Below are 6126 nucleotides of genomic sequence, written 5' to 3' on the forward strand. Positions count from 1 at the left end.
ATATCATTGTGAACTACACAAGTCCCAACGTTCTGTGGGATGTAGGTACTTGAAACTACCTCCTGTATTCCTCATTAGAGGTGTGTGTATAATTCATTCAGCTGAGTACCATGAATAAAGTACCTGTTGTTCCTGGAGGACAGCTGCAGATGTAGCCTGCGGCGTGCTGCTGGTCATAGCGCTCGGGCAGCAGAGGCTCGCTGCCGTACAGAACCTGCCATGACCTCTCAATGCAGTGGCCTCCGTGCAGGCAGGGGCTGCTGCTGCACTCACTGATGTCTGTCTCACACTGGCGTCCCTCAAATCCTGAAATGAGGAAGCAGATGAGAATAATGTATTAGATCTACAGCCCCCCTTTTATATAGATATAGATTCTACAAACACACACAGTAATAACAACCTGGTGCTGCAGTGTGTATAAGAATCTGTATGTTGCTTCATGCAGATAATGGTTTCTTATTCTTATTTTATGTCTTATTCTATATTTCTCATCTCTCACTCAAATCTCTCCATCTTTCTCCTCCTTCTATAAACTGTGTCTGCGTTTCATTTACCTGGCCAGCATTCGCAGGTGTAGCTACCCAGCTCGTCCCTGCAGGTGGCGCTGTTGAAGCAGGGTTGGGAGTGGCAGGGTGGTGGTGGTGTCTCACAGCGAGGGCCTGTGAAGGCTGAGTGAGAGCAGTCACATCTGTATCTGACACAATCGCACAAGAAGACAGAATTTCCCTTAGTGTGCGTTCATGATGTCAAACTGATGTAAATGTATGAATAGCTCAGCTTGTCTAAACTTGGCAGGACGTCTCCTCGGGGCCACTCACCCATTCACCCCGTCTACACACAGAGCCCCATTCTGGCACGGACGCTCTTGGCACTCATCGGTGTCGATATCGCAGCGGTGTCCTTGGAAACCGGACGGGCAGGTGCAAGTGAAGCCACCCACGTAGCCATGGCAACTGCCCCCACTGAGGCATGGCTGTGATTGACACTCATCAATCTGGACCTCACAAGTGGCCCCTGTGGATATCAAAGGAAGACAGATGCCAGACGGCGGGTGCATACGATACATAGACTGAAGTGCAATGAAGCTGTTTGTGTGAACTGTCTGTGATCATGTGCTGACTGTGTCTTTTCATCCCACAGCAAAGATCTGCAGATGTTTGCCACTCTGAGATAAAAGAAAAACAGTAGAGGATAAAACATCTATCCCTTCACTGCTATGATGATCTTTGTTTCACCACAGTTTTTAAATATATCTTCAACTGAGCTTAGACACATATAAGTAGCCAACTACGGTGAATTCTATTTGCAAATAATTCCAGAAATAAATAACAAAGCCGTTTGAGGGACATCTCACTTCTAAGATGCTCGTGCGGGACTCAGCACAGTTCCACTCACCAGTGAACCCAGGAGGGCACAGACAGGAGAACCGACCCACTCTGTCCACACAGGTGGCTCCGTTCCTGCAGGGCTGCGACACACACTCGTTCACATCAATGTGACAGTGAGACCCCTGGAACCCCGGCACACAGAAGCACGAGTAGCCGTCCCTGTGGCTTCTGCATAAGGCCCGGTTTTGGCACGGGTTAGGGGAGCACCGGTCCACAGGTTGAGGCGGCCTGTCAGGAGACGCACCTATGAAGAGATCATATTTATAAATTAATATCAATTATCTTTTGGAACAAATCAGTCATTCCAGTCTTCTTGATGAAAATATTTTGTAATATGATGCTTCTCATATTGATTGTTTTGGTCTTTGAGCAGAAAGATTTACAACAGAAGGTGCATCAGTGACTCATAGCAAAATGCTTCTGGTTGTATTTATAATACAGCTAATAGCAAAAACTGAATCTGAACAGCACCTTCAACGACTCAATTTACTCCTGTACAACGTAATGTTTGCATTTTTCATAAACCAATGGGGCAGACAGGCTTTGATCATGAAGCTCCTTTATCTCTTGTGAGCAATAAATAAAAAAAACACTTGAGTTGAGACGTCGTCAGGAAAAAGGCTTGAATTTAATGGCCTCTCAAGGCGCCGTGCCTCGTTGCCATGGTAACTAATTGCACTGTTTGGCCTCATCATTCGATCTAGTTCCATAGAAATAGATAAATTGCTTAAGAGACATGGAGCAAAGAGATGTCTAATTTCAGGCTTTTACTCCTTCAGCTTTTGTGTTTCAATCAGCAGGATGTTATAATGTCCAGAGTTCTGGATGGATGAAATGTAACGGTTCTCAAACTGCATATGACTCAACTCTGCAATTGTTTTCTATTTACAAATAAATGAAAAGTTTCTCACATTAACCTCCTTTAGGTCAAAACACACACTACTGTATGTTCATTAAAAGTGTTTTTAGTTATTTCAATGTGACCTATTTTTCCACATTATTATATTGCTATTTCTTTCATTAAAATGAGAGTCAGGAGCAGTCAGTAAAATGTTTTGATTAATAAATAGTTAACCCACCAGATCCACATTTTAAAGAAGAATAAAGGTGTCACTTTAAAGTTAGACTCAATCAAACCTCCCTTGTAAAAGTAGATGTTTGTTAATCATGAGTAGCTTCATAAACCTTTTATGAAGGCTTTTACAAACCTGAACTCATGGGAGCACCACTTCAGGCATAATCTTGGCAGCTAATAATTTGTAATCTCAAAAAGCAACTGCAGTAGCTTAGGCAAATACTTCCAAGACTTCCTGATTTTCTATTCTCCTAATATCGTATATTTCATTCATATTCAGGCAAAATTAAAAAGGTTAAACAGTTTCACTTTCAAATTTCTTAACAACCCTCAACCCTATGATGGTTTCCTTATTTCCTTCATCTTCTTCCCTCTAAAATCATACATCACTTCCAGCTCGACACTCGCCCCCTGCAGCTGCTACATTCGGAAGAAAATATCAGAGACAAATCAAGACATTTGGAAATTGCCGTTCTCCAGGCAGAACAAATGGGACCAGCTCAGAGGCGATGACTCATGTAATCCATGGATTGTGTATGAGGGGACGTGTAGGCAGGAATCATCTACACAAGTGTTTCCTCCATTGCATGATAATCTCTGCACCACAATTGTTAAAGCCTTGAAAGCGATGTAGGGAAATTGGACGGATATGGAGAGAATACGTGTGTAAGTGTGTTTTTCTTGATGGGTGTTTGACTTAATTACGAAGCTGTGGGCCACAAAATAGCCCCGACTAAGATATTCCAGTAATCACCCACGGTAATCATCCCTCAAGAGTCCAATCAGGCCGAGTGCAGATTGTAAAGACAGAGAAGAGCACAATCACACTCGGTCCTTCATCTTCACCGTCTCAGGCTCCGTCTTCTGTCAGTGGCGGAGGTCAATCAGTTTCCCAGACAGCAGGCAGCGTTCTCCTGCGTGGAGCAGCTTATGCTCGTCTAGACCGGGACTCAGCGTGACTCAGGTATCGGCCGAGTGCCCCGGGGGTGTGATGGATATCATGGGCATCAGCGGCGATGCTCTGACCATATGTCCATATCAAGGATCAGCCAATGAAGTCAGAACAGATTAGATGTAAATGTTGCAGCAGTTTATCTTCCAGACTCTGATACATTGATTCTTAGAAGAAACTAGAATAAGTAGAGTGCTTATCTCCGCCAAGGCCCAACAGTCCCCTTAAATCCAACACTCACACACTCAGATAGATATCAGTCCCCTAAACAGGCCTGATTTCTTTCCCAGATCCATGAATTATTCCCAGGGAAAATAGTGAAGGTGTTGAAAAATGCCACATGTAAAAAAAGTCGACCCGGATCCACACCAAATTATATAGGTTATTTTCTGGCCTTCCACCAAGTCTCATTGAAATCTGTTGTTTGTGTGTAATTGTGTTTACATACAAACTGGAATTACCCTCAGGAGATCACATAAATCTCCACCAAGGCCCAACAGTCCCTTACATTTGAATTCACTTGATCCAGATTATTATTTGATCATAAACTCCTCATAAACTCCTACAAGATCCATTGATCATTGACTCATTGAAAATGACTCTCACATTGTTAAAGAAAGTGGAAAAATATTTCCCTGACCGATTCCACACCCTTCCACCTAGTTTCATGGAAATCTGTCCAATAGTTTCTGTGTAATCTTAAAAACAAACCAAAAAATTGACAGGGGTGAAAACATAACCTGCTTGGATAATAACCATGGAAAAAAAGATGCTTCAGGAAATCATGACAGGTGGTGTCCCTCCTAACTAAGATTTTGCCTTCTACTCAACTGGTTTCTTTCAGTGTTCCCCCGAGGCAGAGTTTAGAGAATTCAGAGCCATGCCGGCCTGTTGCCAAATTGAGACACGGCTCCATCCAACCACACAGCCCCTCCCACCGCGTGTAGGGCTTTTTTTCTAATGCAAATCACTGCTGAGGGCCTTTGTGTGGTCCTATCTGGAGGCCCTTCAAACGGCACATGTGCAGCACCTGACATCTCCTCTGGACTGATGCATGTGGCCCGCGGGTCTGTCTGTTTGTTTCAGTGGTGATAAGAAGACACACAAAGCACACCCCCCTTTTACCCATGATCACAACCCCCACCACCAATCTTTTCCCACTCCCACTCCCACTCACCACACTAACCCCCCCCTGCCCTCCCCTGTTGTTAGATCTCTTCTACTCATCTTTGGGAAATGTGTAGATCACAATAAGGGATGATTTCAGCTCATCGTCTTGTAATTGAAATTCAAAGCATGAACTGGTTGAAATGCAAAACAATTACTACTCTCAAGCTCAACACATAGCGGCTGGGATCATATCGTATGCTCCCCTGATTATTTTCAACGTTTAAGAAAGTGTTTGCATGAAAATTATAAGTGAAATAAACATGTTTTGAAAGAGTATTATAAGATATTGCATGCTGCATGGGGTAATGATGCTGTAACACCAACTGAACAAATGCAAAATGACCAATTAGACAAATTCTTTAGAAGTATAACACAATCACAGCACAAGGTTATGAGTTGTTTACAAGATATGATGACCCACAATAACTGAGAAATGAAACTCATTTACTTACCATCTATCACAAACAGTGATGAGATGAGAATTGTGCAGGCAAGAAATTCAAAATTAAGACAGCGATTTAAATCCATAATCGTGCCAGGAACTCATCCTGCTCGTTGTGTTGAAGTCTTGTCCTGCACGGATCTCTCTGCTTCTGCTTCTGGCTGCGGCGACTCGTCTGTTGTCAACTCCAGATCCACTTGATGCACACTTCTCCTCCTGCTGGAGCAGCATCAAGAGCCTCCATCACACATGAGACAGAGAGAGGCGGTGTGGCGTCCAACAGGCCGAGCACACAGGGCAGGGAGGGGTTATTATGGGAGGGGGTTATAACAGTCTCTCTGCTGAGTGAGGGAGGGGCGGCTCACTGATGTAAAGCAAGGTTTAAATTATAACTACGAGCAAATAGAGCATAACATTTGTAAAAAAATAAGAATTAAATGTGCATGGTTCCTAATGGTTAAAACATAGGCTACAACACATTGCAGCAAAAAGATTTAAAAAAAAGTTGGAGAGTTAATTGTATCATATCAAAAACTAAGAAAAGCAATAACAGGCCTGTACAATATATAACATTTATTTATTTAATCATTAATTTTCAATGATTAAATGGTTGATATCACGACATCAAGGCCTCATTAAATGCTCAAAGGTTTATTTACAGTATAATATTGTCCTTTTAATTAATTTAAAATGAACGAATTATAGATATGATCTCATTCACATTACTCCACATGTTCCTGGTTATTGATTCATATGCTTTCTGTAAATCTACGTGTAAATCCAGCTGCATTTCAACATGCAAAAAAAAGTATTCAGCTTTTTTAAGCAGCATTTAAATAAATAATAATAATAGATAATAAAAGATAATATCCAGAGTCAAGGTAAACAGTGAGACAAATAAGAAGCAGTGCAAATATATCAAATAAGAAATATTTAATAAAATAAAAGATACGTTAAGGAATAATCGAACAGTAATATTGTCATTATTATTGACAATATTCTTAATATTTAAATCTATTTAAAATCCTTTTTTTTTTTACAATTAAACAGTACAACTTAGTCAACACACAGAGTAGTTTCCATAGCAACTGGACCAGGA

Source organism: Hippoglossus stenolepis, chromosome 14, assembly GCF_022539355.2.
Source record: "Hippoglossus stenolepis isolate QCI-W04-F060 chromosome 14, HSTE1.2, whole genome shotgun sequence".
Taxonomy (NCBI): Eukaryota; Metazoa; Chordata; class Actinopteri; order Pleuronectiformes; family Pleuronectidae; genus Hippoglossus; species Hippoglossus stenolepis.